This window comes from Thamnophis sirtalis, unplaced genomic scaffold (assembly GCF_051295495.1).
Source record: "Thamnophis sirtalis isolate CommonGarterSnake01/CBP01778 unplaced genomic scaffold, rThaSir2_p1.2 scaffold_1, whole genome shotgun sequence".
In the NCBI taxonomy this organism is placed as follows: domain Eukaryota; kingdom Metazoa; phylum Chordata; class Lepidosauria; order Squamata; family Natricidae; genus Thamnophis; species Thamnophis sirtalis.
The window spans coordinates 26,019,379-26,038,184 of NW_028261381.1; the positions used below are offsets into that span (position 1 = coordinate 26,019,379).

The window sequence follows — 18,806 nt, forward strand, 5'->3', positions numbered from 1 at the left end:
GTACCCTGCCAGCCAGATTCGGCTCCAGGGCCTTGATTTTAACATCCCTGTTCTAGATAGATTTGTTTCTGAACTTCCAGTTGGGCTCATTTTTTGCTCTCCCCAGGCTCCAGAGGCTTTCCTGGAGCCTGGGGAGGGTGAAACCTCCCCCCCCATGCAGGGGGAGTCATGCACACATGTGCAGGGGTGGGGTTCCTGTGTGCATGCACAGGGTGGTCACACATGCATGCGAAGGTGGGTGGGGCACATTGCATTGTGGGTGTGGGGCATGTGTGCTGTTGCACGCGTTCGCACAATTTTGGCACACATTTATAAAAAGGTTTGCAATCACTGCTATAGACATAATATATCGGGACTTTAGCAGAGTGCATAGCAAAGTGTAAGGTTTGACGTTCTCTGCTTATCTCCATAAGTAAGGTAAAGCTTGTTTTCTGAAGCTTTTGTTTTGCTTTCAAATCAACACACAGATGGTGAGAAATAGCTATTTTAAGATCTCAAAGGATACTAACCATGTTTCTATCTTTAACAACCTTTATCAATGGAAATTGTAGTCCGTTTTTCTTGGCTTTCTGATTAGAGCAGTTCTAGCCAAGGTGGCGCAGTGGTTAAATGCAGCACTGCAGGCTACTGCTAGATCAGCAGTTCAGCGGTTCAAATCTCACCGGCTCAGGGTTGACTCAGCCTTCCATCCTTCCGAGGTGGGTAAAATGAGGACCCAGATTGTTGGGGGCAATATGCTGACTCTCTGTAAACCACTTAGAGAGGGCTGAAAGCCCTATGAAGCGGTATATAAGTCTACTGCTATTGCTATTGCTATAGCCTGCATTTTTATTTGTTTACATTTGGATATTAAAGACGAGACAGTCACTGCCCGAGAAACTGATTTCCTAGTTTGGCTATAGAGGATGCAATTTTCCCTTCTCTCTGGCAAAAGGAATAAGAGCCGTTCTTACTTTATGCTCTCCTTTTTATTTTCTGAGCTCTTCACTCATGTGCTCTGGCACTGACACGAGCCCTTGAGCTCTCTCTGCTTGTATAAAATGCCCAATTCCACTTCCACTAGATTCCTTTCCAGGGTTTCGGAAGAACCATCAGGAACTGGAATACAACAGATGGGTAACGATACCATCACAGCTATAGGCCGAGGTATATAAAATAAAATTGTAGTCTCTATAAATTGCTGCAATGGATACAAGCCTGCAGTTTGGAAAATGTGCAGAAGGAACGTAGATAACCCAACATCTGCCCGTCCTTGCACCCAAATTCATTTCGAAATCATTTCAAAATGACGTCACTTATTTGGGTATCTTTTATTTTGCTCGCCTGTGATAGCACTTCTAAAAGAAGACACACAATTGTGCATCAAAGCTAATGTTCAAAACTAACTGTCTTCAAAGGCAGCATGAGACCGATTTCCCCTCCTCTGAATACAATGACGGCAAGTGCAAAGCATTCTGAAAGAAGCCGAAAAAGAACCAGTCAGAGGGCTGTAATACAGCTTCTATAAGTTATTCTTGTGTCCACTGGCTCCCAATCAATCTTTCAGGAGACTTTGGTTGATTTGTACTTTTATCCTTCTGGTGTTCCATTCAAATGGTTCATTCGTCTTTTTGCGGTCGCAATCGATCCCCTTTGACAAACCCACCACAAACTGCTACTGCCTCTTCTTATTTTTGTCTATAATTCCCCCTCCCCTCTTTTGTTCTCAATGTGTGTTTGCTGATTTACCAAGACAGACTCTGAAGTTTTTCTTCTGCTCAGCAGAAACAATGCAGCTATATGGCAGCGCTATCAAAGGAATCACTTTCCTTTGGTGATGGAAGACATTCCACCTTGCTGTGCTAAAGGATACAAGAGTGGTGGCTGCCCTGGGGTTCATCGACTCAAACAGGGCAAAATGGAAAGAAAGACAATAAATCCCTAAGACTCCAAAAGGTGATTTTTAGCAGCTAGAATCCATTTAGAAATAAGGTAAATCGATCTAAAGTTTGTGGGATCTATTTTATTTTAAAAAAATCTTGAAAACCACAATCATACACTGGCTGGGGTAAGAAATAAGCACACACAGACAATATTTTAGTTCAGGGTTGAACCGTGGGCTCCTTGGTGCTCTCTGAATTTGCTTGTTTTCTTGCAGATGTTTCAATACCCAGCCAGGTAGCATCATCAGTACTAGATGGGAAGGATTTGCCCCACTCCCTTTTAGCACTGATGATGTTATTTAGTTGGGTAATGAAACAACTGCAAAAACAACCAATCAAGCTGAGAGAGCACCAAGGACACCATTTAAATCTGAACTCCAAAACTGATCCAAGATGAGTTTCCACACAAACACTGCACAATGCCTTGTTTTATGCTCGCTTTTCTTCATTTCTCCTGTCCAATTTAGCAATTGATGGCCACAAAATGACTGTAAATTATATAGCGATAGACAGAATTGCAGAACAATTATACATTGAAACATACACAATGAAATACTGTTATCGCAAGAAGTAAATGAGGCAAACATTGGACGGTGTTAAAAAAAAAATACACAGACAACTCCCATATTCATTTTGTAGCAGCTTAGATTTTGTTATTGTGTCTACTGCTTGGGATGAATATATGTGAGAAAAGGTATTTACTATAAGCACCTAAAATGTTGCAGTGGTTCATCTGGCAATTAACAGTGTCCTGAAACTTTCCCTTTCTGCTAAACCTTGCTACAGATGTCCAAAAAGGTTTTTGGTATAATGTAGACATCACTTTGACTGGCTTCTCTTTCCTCTGTGTTTTGCCACAGAGGGGTGTTTTGTAGCAGAGATAATAAAGCTGTGTAAATCAGCCAGGGAAAAGCCTCATGGGGAGAAGGGGCAAAATGGCGAGTTGCAAGGTCAGTTGGGCGAGATAGGAAAAACATGGCTCTTTAATCTGCAAACAGATTTTTCTCCTTTGAAAATAGGAAATTATTTTCTAATGGTTTTTTTTTAAAAAAAAAATACAAGGAAGTACAATTTTCCGGCAGGGCAGGGAACAAGAAATGGCTATTTATCTCAATTTCATTTATGAGTAATTTGAAGGTTTTCCATTCCCACCCTCCATCCTATAGCAGCCAGCAATACCTTGAACCTTAACTGATCTTCAAAATGCTAAATCAGACCGACCAGGTTAGTGCTCAGATGGAAGACTGTACTAGCAAATCCCAGATCTGTAGGCTAGATTGGGAATTTGGGGGGGGGGATCCCAGATGAAGGTACAGTAGAACCTCTGGTCATGAACGCTTTTGACCACGACCAAATTGGGTTCCGACCAAAAAATGCACATTTTTTTTCACGGCCGATTTCCCCTGCCATGCCATTTTTTTTGTAAGCACCAACTTTCCAAAATTAGGTGTGGGTCATGACCAAATTGGTTTGCGACCAAAGTTATGGAATATGGTTGTGACCAGAGGTTTTACTGTAATGGCAAATACCTATCTTGTCAAGGAGACTCATCGGGGATCAAGGTGAATTTGAGGGATTCACTTCACCTTTGACTTTCCACTGTGGTGCAAACCTTTTTCTTTAAGATGCATTCTTAGGATGCCCAGTGGGCATCACAGCTGTCTTGTTCCTAGGAAATTTAGGAAGGCTTACTGGTGGGAAGTGATGGAAAAAAAATCTCATGTTATGTGCTATAACATGGCTATCTTTTCTCTAATGGCTATGTCTACCCTTCCTCTATTGCAGGGGTGCCCAATTGCTTCAGCTCATGGACCCCTTCATGAGTTTCAGATTGACCCTGCTCCAAACATTCAGGATATGAACATAATTTAATAAATACTATTGATTACTAGTACTACAAACAGTAATAATAGCAATAGCACTCAGACTTATATACTGCTTCACGGTGTTTTACAGCTCTTTCTAAGCGGTTTACTGAGTCAGCGTATTGCCCACAACATTTACCCACCTTGGAAGGATAGAAGGCTGAGTCAACCTTGAGCCTGGTGAGATTCGATCTGCCAAATTTAAGGCAGTCAGCAGAATTAGCCTGCAATACTGTATTCTAACCACTGCACTACCATGACTCTAACAACAACAACAACAACAACAACAACAACAACAACAACAACAACCCCTTGGATAAATGTAGTCCTCAATTTATGACAATTCATTTAACAACTGAACAACAACAGCACTGAAAAAAGTGACCTAAGTACTCACACATTACATGTACCGCAGCATCCCCTTGGTCACTTAATCAAAATTCAGGCACTTGCCAATCAGCAAGTGTACAGCTGTAGCGTCCCAGGATCACATGGTTACCGTTTGTGACCATTCCATGGTAGATTCAATGTGGGAAATGTGGGACTATCTGGGAAATGTTCTCTTCCCTCAAATAATATTTGAGAAAGGAGTATAATTTTACCATACCCACCAAATAAATGGCATAATGTTTCCTTGAGGTAGTGACGGGTATATTCAGAGAAACATTCAAAGATACTGTGAGAAACTAAATAGAGTATGTTTGTTACATCAAGGCAAATGCATATCGATAAGAGACAAATAGAGGGATATGCCAAAGACTCACAGAAACATTTTATGCCTGGCAAAGGAAGCTATTTTCCACACCATATTAAGGCCATGTTTCCAATAATTGGCTTTGTTAATTTAAATACCAGTTCTCAACACATGAGGGCATATTCACACAAAATATTTTCTATGGCCCTGTCACCTTGTAGTATCTTTCTAATTGCAAGATAGGTTTTGTACGGCCTAGCATCTTTCCCCAGTCAATCATCCCATGAAAACCCCACTGCCACAGGGCATCATTGCTAAGATGACCAGATTTTCAGATTGGTAAAGAGGGACACCATTGACCGGGGGGGGCTTGATTAAAAATTTTATATTTTGTCAAAAGGTCACCCCAGGACACTGAAACCAGCATAAATACGAATCTGTTGCCAAAATTTTGATCACGTGACCATGAGGATGCTGCAACGGTCGCTAAGTGTGAAAAATGGTCGCAACGGTAGCTAAGTGTGAAAAATGGTCATCAGTCACTTTTTTCAATGCCATTGTAACTTTGGTCACTAAATGTTTTCCCCCTCCTCGAGACACCTCACTTCTTCCTTCATTCCTCTTGCTTATCTACCTTCACCTTATCCGTCTTCTGCTCTTTCCCTCTCTTCCTTCCTTTCTCCTTCCATCCTCTCTTCTTTCCTCACTCACTCCCTTCCTCCTTTTCTCTTCCTTCCTCCTTCCATTCTTTCAGCTTCATTTCTTTTGCCTATCTACCTTCTCTGTCTTTCTGCTCTTTCCATTTCTCTCTTCCTCTTCGCTTCTGTTACTTCCTTCTTCCATCCTTTCACCTTCCCTCCTTCCTATTTCTTCCTCCCTTCTGCCTATTTACCTTCACCTTCTCTGTCTTTCTGCTCTTTCCCTGTCTTGTTTCCCTAAAATCTTGTGGCTCATCTTAACTCAAAGTGTTCTCTCTTCCTTCCAGCCCATTTTTCTTTTCTTTTTTTAAGTTTACAAAGTAATTTTCACCGATTCAGTGGAAAAAAGAAAACAGACAGCCCTCTGTCTCAATACACACATTCAAATAGAGAGAAGTTCCCTAAGGATGGGCTCTCCAGCACAAGTCCCAAAGCTTGGAAGAGTAAACCTCTGGTTCCAGTGAATGATACAGATTGTATTCAGGCAGTTCTCTGTTCCAAAAAAATATATATCTTGCAACGGGCCAGCTTTAAAACATCCCCACCCCTAATTGAGATACACTGGACAAAGGTCTCTTAAGAATGGGGTGGGTGTGTGAAGGACAGAGAGAAAGGAAGAGTGAGAGTGATTGTGAGTGGTGTGTGTATGTGAGACAGAGAATGACTGAGTATGTTTGTGTGTGTGAGAGAGAAAGGAAGTTGAGCATGAATGGGGTGTTTGTGTGTGTGAAAGAGAGTATGATTGAGTGTGTGTTTGTGTGTGTGAGAGAGAGAGGAAGAGGAATCCCTGCCCTGAAAAGGGAGCATCCTCCGAAGAGAGCAAACAAGCCCTTTGTGGGCAGGAGGCGGCTGCGCGCCTTTTCTTTTGCAAGCCCACGACACAACTGGCCCAGAAAGCTCTGCCGCCTGTCTGGCCGGTTACCAAGATTTAGGCGGCTCCCCGCAAGCGAGGACGGGCCCGCCGTCTTAAGTAAGGGCGAGAACCAGGCTCGCCCTGCCCAGCTCCTGAAGACAGTTTGCGAGCCAAGCCTTTCCTTAGAGGATCTCCTGCAAAAGCCGCTCAGTGAGGGATCTGCTTAGGTGGCTGGATCCGGGGTGAACGGGAGGCTGGGGTGGGCACGGTGTGTGAGCGGAGGGCGGAGAAGAGCAGCGCCATCGTCGCCTTCGCTCTTTCTCCCGCCTTTCCCTCCCATTGGCCCCGGACAGCTTTCTCACACACAGGGAAGGGGAGGGGGCGGCGGCTGTTTCACCTTGCGCAGTGGGAAGCGACTATGCCCCGCGGACTCGCAAAGGCAGGCTCACTCGGGCTCTGGAAGAGGCAGAGGTAAAGAAGGTGGTGGTGGCGACGGGACCCACAGCTCGCTTCCCACCGCAGCACAGGCTGTTTCACCTCGCGTAGAGAACTTCCACTCGGAGCAACAGCCCGGAGCTTCTGCCGCTGCTGCCGGCGCCTGTGCTGCGGTGGGAAGCGACCACGCCTCGCGGACTCGCAAAGGCAGGCTCGGGCTCTGGAAGAGGCGGAGGGAAAGAAGGCGATGGCGGCGGTGGGGGGTCCGAAGCTCTGTGGGCATCTCCTTGCGGGACGGAACCCTCTCTCGCTCACTCTTTCTCTCTTGCCGCCGCCCCATCCTGTGACTGCCACCATGGACGGGGAGGAGGAGGAGGTGGAGGAAGAAGAGGAGGAAGCGGTGGCGGAGCCGAATCCTTTTGAGAGGGGACGGGCGCGACCTGGGAGACACAGGGAAACAGTTACTCACCAGTTAAGCTGCAGCAAGCAAAAGACGAAATGAAATGGAGACTCGTGCTGTGTGCTTAAAGTTTTCCATCCCAGCCAGCTCACTGATTGGCTGTAGTCCAGGCCAATCAGTGAGCGGCAGGCTGGGCTGGCTTAGATTTTTAGTGTAGATAGATAGAACGGAACGAGCAAGCGAGCGAGCTAGCAGCTGATGGGCGGGGGTGCGAGCGAGCTGCCAGCACCAAAATAAAGCGGGTTTTTTTTAGAACGGCCCAGGACGCGGGAAAAATTATTGAAAGGCATGCCTGTCCCACCAGATGCGGGACGTCTGGTCACCCTAATCATTGCTCCTGTTGAGGACGGGAAATGAAACCACAGGGCACCATTTCTCCTGTTGAGGGCAGTTTCATAACTGATGGTAATCTCCAGATTCACAATGCAGATTTTGAGCACACAGCAGGTTAAAGGGGTAGATTCAAAACTATCTCAAATGCAAATCTGTTGTATCATCATCAGATATTTGTAAAGAGAGAGAGGGGGGGAGAGAGATCAATTTCATACAGAGAACTACTGATGTGTAAAATTCATTTCTATTTTTTTGTCTCACAAATGCAAAAACAACTCCACTTTTCAGACTCTCATTGCATTCATAAACGTAGTGTTCCCTCACTTTATTTTGTTATCCAACAAAATGTTACCATTATGAATCTTTTCTGTTATATATAATGGATAAGTGCTTTAGGCATACAAAAATGTACCCATAAAGATTTTATTTTTCTTCTCACCTTTTTTAAAAATATCCATATCACTGTCAACTGACGTGGTGGAACATTTCACATTTATGGCTATTATAGTGAAGACATGGGGGCAAGGAGGTTTGTATATTTACAAAATTCCTATTTATTTGTTGTTGTTAGTTGTGAAGTCGTGTCCGACCCATTGCAACCCCATGGACAATGTTTCTCCAAGCCTTCCTGTCCTCCACTATCCTCTGGAGTCCATTTAAGCTTACACCTATTGCTTCGGTGATTCCCTCCAGCTACCTCATTTATAGCATAATTATAAAACCATAAAGTGTTTTTATGGTTAGAAATAACTATCCATCCACTTCCATATACTTAGACTTATATTTATATACCACTTTATAGTGCTTTAAGCACTCCCTAAGCAGTTTACAAAGTCAGCATATTGCTCCCAACAATCTGGATCCTCATTTTACCAACCTTGGAAGGATGGAAGAATGAGTCAACTCTGAGCCATTCAGGATTGAACTCTTGGCAGTGGACAGAGTCACCCTGCAATACTGCATTGTAACCACTGTACCACCATGTCTCCTAGAGGTCATGTAGTTCACCCCAGTACACCTCCACCAATGAAGGTCCAGTCCTCATCAAACAATCTGTTTTCATGTCAAAAGCAAGGAGCCACTTACTGCTTTCTGCTGCTAGTACTTTATCACTAAATATTAGATACATCATCTCATTCTCAAACTGCATCCCTCATAATGCAAAATAGAGGAGAGATTTCTCCCCTACCCTTACTTTCCATCTCCATCCTGCTGCTGCATACATAAAGAGGTTAAGGCTATAATAACCCAAAGTTCCTCCTTTGGAAACATCTCCGCTAATTGCCTACAATATTCTTTCCAATGACCCTTTAAAAGAGACAGATATAGATAAAGATAATGGCTGCTTATTCCTCATGCTTTTCTCTGCTTGCTTTTATTGGTTTTATCTGTCAGTTAACCGTTTTGTTGTTGGCTAATGTCTAATAAATAAATGCATTGAGTGGGATACGGCTTTGCTCTGATCTGGATACAGGCTTTGACAGGAATATGCTGGGTAGAAACTAAACTGGAAATTAACCACAGGTAAATTTTCTAATAATAATTTCTAATTTTTGTGCATTATTTCCTGCAGCAGAAATAATAATTTGAAATGGGAATTCAAATTTAATTAATGGCATTATATGTCAAGGAATATTCCAGTCATAATTATGAATAATTGAAAATGTAATCCTGCTTGCTCGGCATCTAACTGTAAGTAGAAATTATGGCCACCTTAGCTTTTTAAACACAATCATAAAGGAGAATATAGCCAAGATGAGACACTAACATTTAAAAGATACAGATAACTAATTCCCAGGAAGTCTACCTACAATTTTTTTTAAAAGAATCAATTCTTTTAATAAGCATGTAAATGAAATGCCACATCATAAATGACTTGCTCGTTAAATTCAGCTGGAGACACACTAATCACTTCTGTGGTTCATGTGTACCATATAAATAGTTTCATAACAGTTTCCAACTAGAGCACAATATTCAATAAAATGAGAATGATTAAATATGATTAAGAATTCAAGCATCCCTGGCTTTCAGTGAGGCATTCTGGAAAATTGATATCTCCATAGGTGTGGAGAGATATCATGGTCAAGAATGCTGATTGGAGGACTGAAATCTTCCTGTATCAAAGGAGATCATGAGATAACTCTCAAACTTTTTCAGATTACACAAGTAAATAAGATAAATAATCTTTAAGGAATGAAAGATTCAAATATTTTATGTAAAAAGTTTAACAAAATCAAGAAATAAGAAAGTTTAAAAAGAGATATAGGGGAACAGATACTGTAATTTCCCCTCTTTTTTTCTTTTTGCTATTTTCATTCCTGACAAAAGTACTAGTACTAGTAAGAGACAATGTTGTAATTGTACTTCTATTTGCTGCAGTGAAAATTAGAAGCTTCTTCTTTCTATTTTTTAATTTTTTCTTTTGCACTTTTGTCTTTCTTTTTCTCTTCCTTCCTCTCTCTTTATTTTGTATTCTTTTTTATCTTATTTAAACACACACACACACACACACACACACACATTGCAAGCATCTGTTTTACAGCTTAAAAAAATCCTCAATTCAGAATGCATTCACGTAATTACAATCCTACAGTTGGCTACTTAACAGTATGTCCCCTCACAGCCAAATTACTCATTCATGGGATTGCAGATCTGATAATGCACAGAATTTTAATCACAGTTTTGGTCAATACATTAGTTTACATTGGTGTGTAACATCACTTACCATACCGATAGCAGGATCAGGCCAAATTTCTTCACAGATCCGCCATATGGATTCAACCACAGATTAAATGATAATCTCCAGCACAGCCTTTTGTTCAGAAATACATAGTCTGAAATTAGAAGAGATTTTTTTTAGTTGTTTTACAAGACAACAATATTAAAACTTTAAAGGTAAAGTTAAAGGTTTTCCCGCACATATGTGCTAGTCGTTTCCAGCTCTAGGGGCAGTGCTCATCTCAATTTTTAAGCCGAAGAGCCAGCGCTGTCTGAAGACTTCTCTGTGGTCATGTGATCGGCATGACTAAATGGTGAGGGTACATGGAGCACTGTTACCTTCCCACCAAAGTGGTTCCTATTTTTCTATTTGCATTTTTTACATGGTTTCGAACTGCTAGGTTGGCAGAAGCTGGAACAAGTAATGGGACAAGTTACGCGGTGCTAGGGATTCGAACTGCTAATCTGCCGACCTTCTGATCGACAAGCTCAGCGTTTTAGCCACTGAGCCACCGTGTCCCTTTAAAACTTTAGGACAATGTTTATTTTGAGAAGTCCTTTTCAAAACAGTATGTAGGGGGCTTATACTAAAGTTACATTTGAGGTTTTTATTCCATTCATACAGGCAATAATGTTGATCCCCCCCACCTCCCCAAGGGCTACAGAATCTAGAGAAGAAATAAGGAATAATAAGCCAAAGGTGAAAAACCTGAGAAGAAAGATAACCAAACCAAACCCAAAAATAGTCAGGACAAGGGATGACAGATGGGGCAAAACCAACAAGACGGGGCTGAGATTTTTTGTTGCCTCTGTGTTTTGCTGATAGTGTAGAATTGAAACTGAAATAATATAAATACAGTCTAGTGCATATTCCATTTTAACAATTTTACTGCATTGGCAGTGGAATGTAAATCTGCTATAGTAGAAGGCACAGGACTACACAAAATCCTTCTTATGCATTTGGACATCTGATCCTGCATTATCTTTGAATGCTTTTTAAAAGGTGTTTTCTATCTGACCTATATCAGAGTCTGAATCTACACAGCCAATCAATTGATGGATTACAGCAGACTGCCCTACTTCAAGAACAAAACACATTATCATTAATTTGATCATTAATGAGCATTAATCATTAAAACTGAATGTGAACCAATTTAATAATATTTGCTCCTTTGGGTTTTTTGGAATTTTTGCCTATCTTTGCTGCAGAACATTATCAGAGTTTTATGTTATTCCGACTGCTATACAAAGGGAGTGTAGATATTTCCATTTGTATAGCAGACACTTCTTTAAACTGGTGTGCAGTTTCTTATATTCTATGCAAGAATTTTGGTCCACTATTCCATGGAGATCTGCTTCAACTTACATTTTCTAGAATAAACCAATTTGAACCAGTTTGGTATAATGGTGGTACTGGTCTACAAACTAGAAGATTGTGACAGTGAATTCAGCTATTCATATTCCCTTAGCCTAACCCACCTCACAGTGTTGCTATGGGAAAAACAGAAAGTGAGAGTATTAGATAAAGTACGCAAGTATCATTGAGTTGAAGAGATAGAATAGATGATAGATATATAGACAGAGAAGATAAAAATCTAACAAAAGCAGCAAATAATAATAGTAGTAAGTGGAGCACCCAGTTAGCTGCTGCAAGATAATACAGATTGATCACAAACAATAAATGGGACATTGGAATATCCGCAAGAAATACAATTTGCCTGCAAACAATAACTGGGTGGGACCACTAAACATACAAAGTAATAGAAAATGAAGAAGCTAAAATGTTCTGGTGCTTTAGAGTTAAAAAAAACAGACACCTGCCATATAACACACCAGACTTAACAATGTTATATAAAAATGTGTGTGTGTGTGTGTGTGTGTGTGTGTGTGTGTGTGTTCCAGCATAATTCTGAAACACCTCGAGCAATTTCAATAAAACTTGGTATATAGATGACTCACTCTCTGGAAAAAATACTGTGGGGGTAAGACACACCAACACCCCTCAGGGTGTATGTTCTGTTAAGATAAAGCCTGTTGTGTCTTAAAATGACTTCTACTGTACTGCCTTAAAATGGATTCTACTGTACAGCACAGTGGAGTTGCCATGGTAACGGCTTCCCAGTACTCCACAAGGGGGCTCCCTCTGGTAAGGGGGAAAATCCAACATTAGAAATTACGCTTCTGGGGGCACAGGGAAAACATTTTTAACTAATTTAATTGTTGCAGAAATCAGGGCTCAGGGAGAAGTTGCTCTTGCCATCGCCTCTTCAGGAATTGCACTGACGTTCATGGAAGGAGGGCAGCCCATTCTGCACATACGTTACCACTTGATATCACCATTCCTGTCTAATACAGTATTGGGATAAATAAATACCCAGGCAATGCCGGGTTATCAGCTAGTTGTCAATAAAGACAAAAAAGTCTTGCAAAGACATAATAACACCTGGAGACAGCAGAACACAAGCAAAAAACCCTGGAGAAAATCACAAAATATAAAGACCTGTAAATACAAGTGGAAGAACTATGGCAAAAGAAAGCAAAATATTACTATTGCTATTATCAATAGCAATAGGCACCTTGGATGCAATTTTGAAACATCTGGAGCACCACTCGAAGAGCATTGGTGATGACAAAATCACTATCAGTAAATTGCAAAAGACAGTTTTACTTGGAATAGCTTACATCCTGAGATGATAACTTTAATATTATTAAACAACATCTGCTTATCCCAGGTCCTTGGGCCCAATCCAATCCAAACATCTGGCTGACTATGTGACTAAAAATAATAATAACTGTTCAGGAACTGACAATAATTTTGTAGGGCTTGGTTCTGGGTTCTGACATGGCTATTCCAAAATTGTGAATTTCTTCTTGGTGTCGTAGAAAGTTAGCACCCACCCTTCCTAGAAGAATGAAATATTTTAGGAAATATTAAAAAGACAGAATATTATATTTCCCCTAAAAGAGAAATAGAAATGTTAAGGGAACTCAGAAACTCAGAGCCACAGTTCCTTGTCTCCAAGCAGATACTAAGATGAGGAAATGTAGATTTGGTAATCTATTCAAGACAGGATATTTTGAACAAAACAGAATTAGATAGAATAGTAAGATAAGCACTCACTCAAGATCAAACCGGGAAAGCCATTAAGACACAATAGGAATGGCCCAACATCCTTTCAGGACACAATTACATCAATTCCGAGAGTCCAGGCTTCAATCAAACCCCAGACAAGCTAAAAAGTTAGCTATGACTCCTACAGCAACCAACGGAATACAAGCTCTTGCCACAGGAACAGGAAATTCAATGGCAAGGGCCAAGAGAGGGTATAAATAACCCTCACTCTCAACTCCATATGGTCAGCTACCCAGAATCACACGTTTGGTGGTTCTGCTTCACCATTAAACCATCTTTCCAATCAGCCTCCATGTTTCCAGTGTCTTTCTCCCCACTTGGAACTGAATCAGATGGATATTTCTTCCAACAGTTTTTCCTTTAAGGATATAAAGTTGTTTAGATCCTAAAGCAGCAAATCATCCCCAAGGCATAACATTATTCCTGACAGTGGATAGGAAGTTTCTATTGTGGAATCCCTTTCTTGGTTTTCCCTGGATATTATGGCACCATATAGCCCCAATATGTTGTCTCTGTGTAGAATATTTTCCCCAAATTCTGATGGATCATCCAGTTGCTTTCTCAGGGCAAACTTGAGGTGAACATCAATTTTCCTGATAGTGATTCACGATTTTTGCCTTGCCATTTTCTTTTGATTTCCATTTTTATCCAATGATTTAATGGTGATATAGCCAAGGCAAAAGAGGGCTGCAGATCTATGGCTGTCTCAAGACTGTGTGGATGAGTGAAGCTGCAGAAGTTTAGAAAATGTTTTATAACCTTTCCAGACTGAAAGACATCAATGACTATTTAACAGAGGTCTCTGGAAATTTATTTTGAGCAAGGAATTACATGGTTGAAATATAGGTAGTGTGAACACTTTGACGAAGGGTATCAAAGTTTGTTGGATTTATATACAGCAGGGCTGACTCAAATCTTTAATTCAGGTTCTAGTTACTCCTGTAATTGAATTGATTGAGAGGGGTTTGATTTTACAGACGGATACCTCACATATTGGATGGTTTTCTGTTCAATCAAATGAAACAAGGACAAAACGTTAACTCAGCCTCCCTTTATTTATCTGCAGGATCCGTGTGAGGCTGCGATAATATTCAGGAGCAAAGAGATGCAGAAATATGCAGATTTTTTTTTTATAAAGGGCAAATATTATTCCATTCTGCTACCTCAGCAAATGGAAGATGCTTCATCAGCTAGTAAATGCTGACGAAGCAGAATATAGTATTCTTATTTGTCATTAAGCATTGATGGAGGCATCATAGCATTTATTTCAGCAACAACCAAGTGTGTGGCCGAGTAAGCAGCAGTTCCAGATGTTTCCCTTACACTGAATGCTATTTACCTAAGATATTCTCTTCCTAACCACCATGAATTCTCTGAGTACAATATCGCACATCAATTTTTCAGATGCATTGAATATTAATTAGGAACCCATCTTGGTATTTTTATCTTTCCTGATACGAACGAAGTAAGAATTCATCTCTGGCTACTTTCCAACCCACAGCTAAATTAAATCACTTTCTCATCACCAACCAGAATTTTATGTCCTAATAGAATTTCTCCCTTCTGCCTGAGAGAGCTGTGCAAGCAGTGTTTGAAAATGATCGCACTGTATGCGTGAGATGCATTTAAGATTGTATTAAGAGTCAAATGAAAGAAGACAATGACTAGAAATACAGTTAACTTTAATTAAAATTTAAATCCAATAAAATGGCAATCAGGAAAAAAGAAACAACTCCTCCTTATACTCTCTCTCCCCACATCCCACTCTTCAGCTGAAGTCAAAATTCACCCTGAACAATCCCTCTTATCCCTTCCCAGTCTTAAAGAAGAAAACCACTTTAAATTGTTGAGAAATGAAGAAAGGAATGTGTGGGCTGAACAACTTCCCAATGCTAACATTTAAAAGGAGTACCGTAATTGTGGTGAGGACATTGAATTTCCTTTCCAGGAAATGGTGAAGTTTTCCCCTCTCAGTTGTTTCCAGGACAGTCATATTTATGACATTTTTAATGAGTTACAGTATGGGTGTCAAACTCAAGGCACGCAGGCCTCCAGGATGCTTAGATCTGGCCCGCAGGGCCACCCTGGAAACAATAAAGGAGCGGGCCATGCTGATTCCTGCAGCTCTCTGCCAGTGAAAATGGAGCTCAGAGGGGCTGTGCACAGCTCCCGAAAGCTCTGCTTTCATTGGCAGAGGGCTGCAGGAGGCCATCGCGGCCAAAAACAGAGTTCGTGAGGGCCACACACAGCCTCCAAGAGCTCAGTTTTCACTGACAGAGGGTTGCAGGAGGCCGTCACAGCCAAAAACAGAGCTCTGGAACCCATTTTTTCGGGCAGAGTGTTCCGGCCACCAGAGGTGATTCTGACACGAATGACGTCAAGGCAGCCATGCCCATCCTGGCCATGCCCCCCCCCCCCGAGGTCAAACACAATCCTGATGCAGCCCACAATGAAATCGAGTTTGACACTTCTGAGTTAGAGGAGTATGAAAATTGGCTATAAATCTAGAGATCTCATGTGAGAATGTCTCTCATCATCATCATATCATCATCATAGATGACGGCTAGGATGAAAAAAGCCCAATGAATGGTTAAACATTAATGTGCTTTGTGAAAGACCTGGGGAGAAAGAGAGATAACTGATTTATGTCTAATGGATTTCAATTTTCTTTTTTCAGGAGTAAGGCACTGGAGAAACTAGATGAATCAATGCTATTAATATGTGGGGGGAAATGTAAGATTCACAGGTAGTCCAATGGCTTTTCTCAGTCTGTTTCTAAAAAGCAAAGAATTTTCTACACATACTTATATGGATTTTTAATGGAATTAAGCACAGGGCCAGATGTTTTGCTGAGATCTGAGCTGATCATTTGCAATTCCCAGGTATTTATACGGCCCCGGCTTGCTATACAACATTTTTTTTCTTTAAACGTTGATACTATTAATTGAACAAGTTCTAATTTATAATACTTTTTAAATATGAATTCTTTAGGCTCTAGATGAGACAATTAAAGGTTTAGAAGGCTATCTAAATTATGTTGATTAAAATCCCCAATTAGCTCAGTATCATAGAACATTATTTAGGATAATAACACAGATAGGCAATTTTCTTCATTCTGTGTTGTCTCTATATTCCATCTCTAAGATTATTTATCTTAACACAATAAGATAGTTGAAAGAGATCTTGCTAAAGGACCTGTACTAAACACTACTACTTTGCTCATTTAAACCTATTTCCATAGCTACAATTTTCTATTAATCTCTATCAACATGATGGTATCTAATGGTCTTTTCTAATGTCTTTACTTCATTTCTTAAAATCTAAAACAGGATTTCATCAACTGCCTAATGGTAAATGGTTTTTAAATCTTGCCCCACTATTAGAAACAGTTTTGGGAAAGCTGAAAATTGTGTTAGTGGTTTTCCATCAAAATGAAAAGGTATCATATGGCTGCATTCATGCATCATACAATTTGTGGCACAAGGCATGATGACTTGGTACATCCATGGATAATGGTTAACAAATGATAATTAAGGCAAACTTTTTATTTATTTGATATATATGTTATCTTTTTTCCACGAGTGCAAGATGGAATGCAAAGCTTTTGGTTCTTCACATTTTTCTCACAAGAACTTTGTGAGGTTGGACTAAGGAATAGTGAATCGCCTAAAGATCTTTACTGTGTTTCTATGAATAAGTAAATATTTGACCCTGGATCATATAAAGAGGCTTCATATCTAGTAAATGAAGGCCCATCCTTGGGAGGGCACTGCAGTGGTCCAGATTCTTTTCAAGGCCTATAAACAAATTGAAAACATGACTAGTTTTCTACATGCGCGATAGGGTTCTTGAATAGTAAAAATTCTGCCTTACTGGGACTTTTCTACTGAAGCAGTTTAAGATTGCTGGCTTAGAACAAATTGGAATCTATTGAACCTTTTTAAAATGAATGCCTAGAGGAAGAGTTTTACTTCTGAGAGTTTTACTTCATACTTCCAATATGCTCTAGAGTCTCCTTTGGCTATAAAAAAAAGGGGGAGCCAATGTGAAAAGTGTTCATCAGAATAGAGTGCAGCAATTTTTATGGGTCAAGAGCCACATTTCACAATTTGGAGGGGACAAGAGCTATAAAGTGGTTTGAAAAATTCACAAAGGTAAGTTGGCCTGGATTTTTGTAGTATGTGTATTTGTATCTTAATCTGAGGAATTTCAATCAAAATAGAGACCCAGAACCCTGCACATCCTTCCTGCAGCGTGAGTGTTCTTAAATAGATTTGTTTGATATTTAGTTTATGTGCAATTACTATTAGCTGCTTGAAGCAGACCTGTATAAGGAAGGAGAATAATCATAACTGCTGAGTTTTGATCAGAGATTAAGAGAGCATTATGTGATAATCTAAGAAAAATGGGGAAAAGAGAGTCGCAGTGATCCAAATGTACTCTGCAGATTTCATGCAACTCCATCAGAATGCTAGTCAAGGATGCCCTCCATTTGCAACAATCAAGAGAACCCAACATTGCATATGATACTGAGACAACATAGGCTATTCACCCCAAATTAGCCAATTGCTAAATACATTTAAGATGTGACAAGTTTGCCATGCTTGACATCTCACTGATTTTAAGAGAAGCAGAATTCATCAAATTCTGACTGGATTCCTTCCAGTTTCAATAGCATGGTGATGAGAAGAGAGTAATATTTAAAACTATATATAGCATCCATGTGCCTTCCACTATTTTTTTCAATCTACCTGCCCTCCTCAGGCTTAGGATGCCCCACACCTTATCTAAATTAGGCTTCTCCTCCAGTTGGGTTAAACCAGTGGTGAAATTCAATTTTTTTCACTATCAGTTCTTTGGGCATGGCTTGGTGGGCTTGGCAGGGGAAGGATACTGCAAAATCTCCATTCCCACCCCACTCTGGGACCAGCCAGAGGTAGTATTTGCCGGTTCTCCGAACTACTCAAAATTTCTGCTAACGGTTCTCCAGAACCTGTCAGAACCTGCTGAATTTTACCCCGGGTTAAATTATGATTCTAATGAACTGCTGGCAGCTTGCCCAATTATTCCCTATTTTAGTCCAGCTTGATGGGAGTTGCAACCCAACAAATCTACAGACTAAATTAAAGAGAGGTTGGTTTAGATTTTTTTTCTTTTTCTTAGCATTTGGGGAGATTAATAATTGTTTGAAAATGGTTGGCAATCCAAAATAGTACCCAAGAATAACAAGAGCAAAACCAAGTACAAGGGACCCACAGGAGAAATCTTTGTAAAGTAAATCTTCATAATAGCTCATGATGATTCATTATGAATCTGGGTAGCAGGCTTAGATTTTAATTACCAGACTTTAATTACCAAATTTTCTCCTCTCCTCGGTTTCTTTTTCTTTCTTGGTGTTTAATCATATGTTGACTGATTAACTTTCAATGAGATGATCTATAAGAAATTGACAAATATCCAAATGTGCTTCCAAGTGCAATCAGCATCTATAACAAACCCACCAGTAATTTCCTACTGCTAATAATAGTGTTATTTTATTCCTAAGTAACCCTTGCAAACTAGATCAGTTTTATGAACATTTTAATTGACACATTATATGAGCAAAATTATAAGGAGATAAAACCAATGGTGCATGAAAGGCCCATGTTGGCATTTCTGATCCTGTCCACTGGTTTCAGAACTAGCATGATGACCT

At 40.3% G+C, this 18,806-nt stretch overlaps 1 protein-coding gene across 1 annotated transcript in view; it reads right to left on the reverse strand.

Moving 5' to 3' along the window:
• B3GALT1 (beta-1,3-galactosyltransferase 1) overlaps positions 1-18,806 on the reverse strand; it is a 413,993-nt gene that overhangs the window by 110,129 nt on the left and 285,058 nt on the right. The window contains exon 3 of the mRNA XM_087709492.1: positions 9,986-10,094. The gene's annotated coding sequence lies outside the window, so the exon portion shown is untranslated. The remainder of the gene's footprint in view (positions 1-9,985; positions 10,095-18,806) is intronic.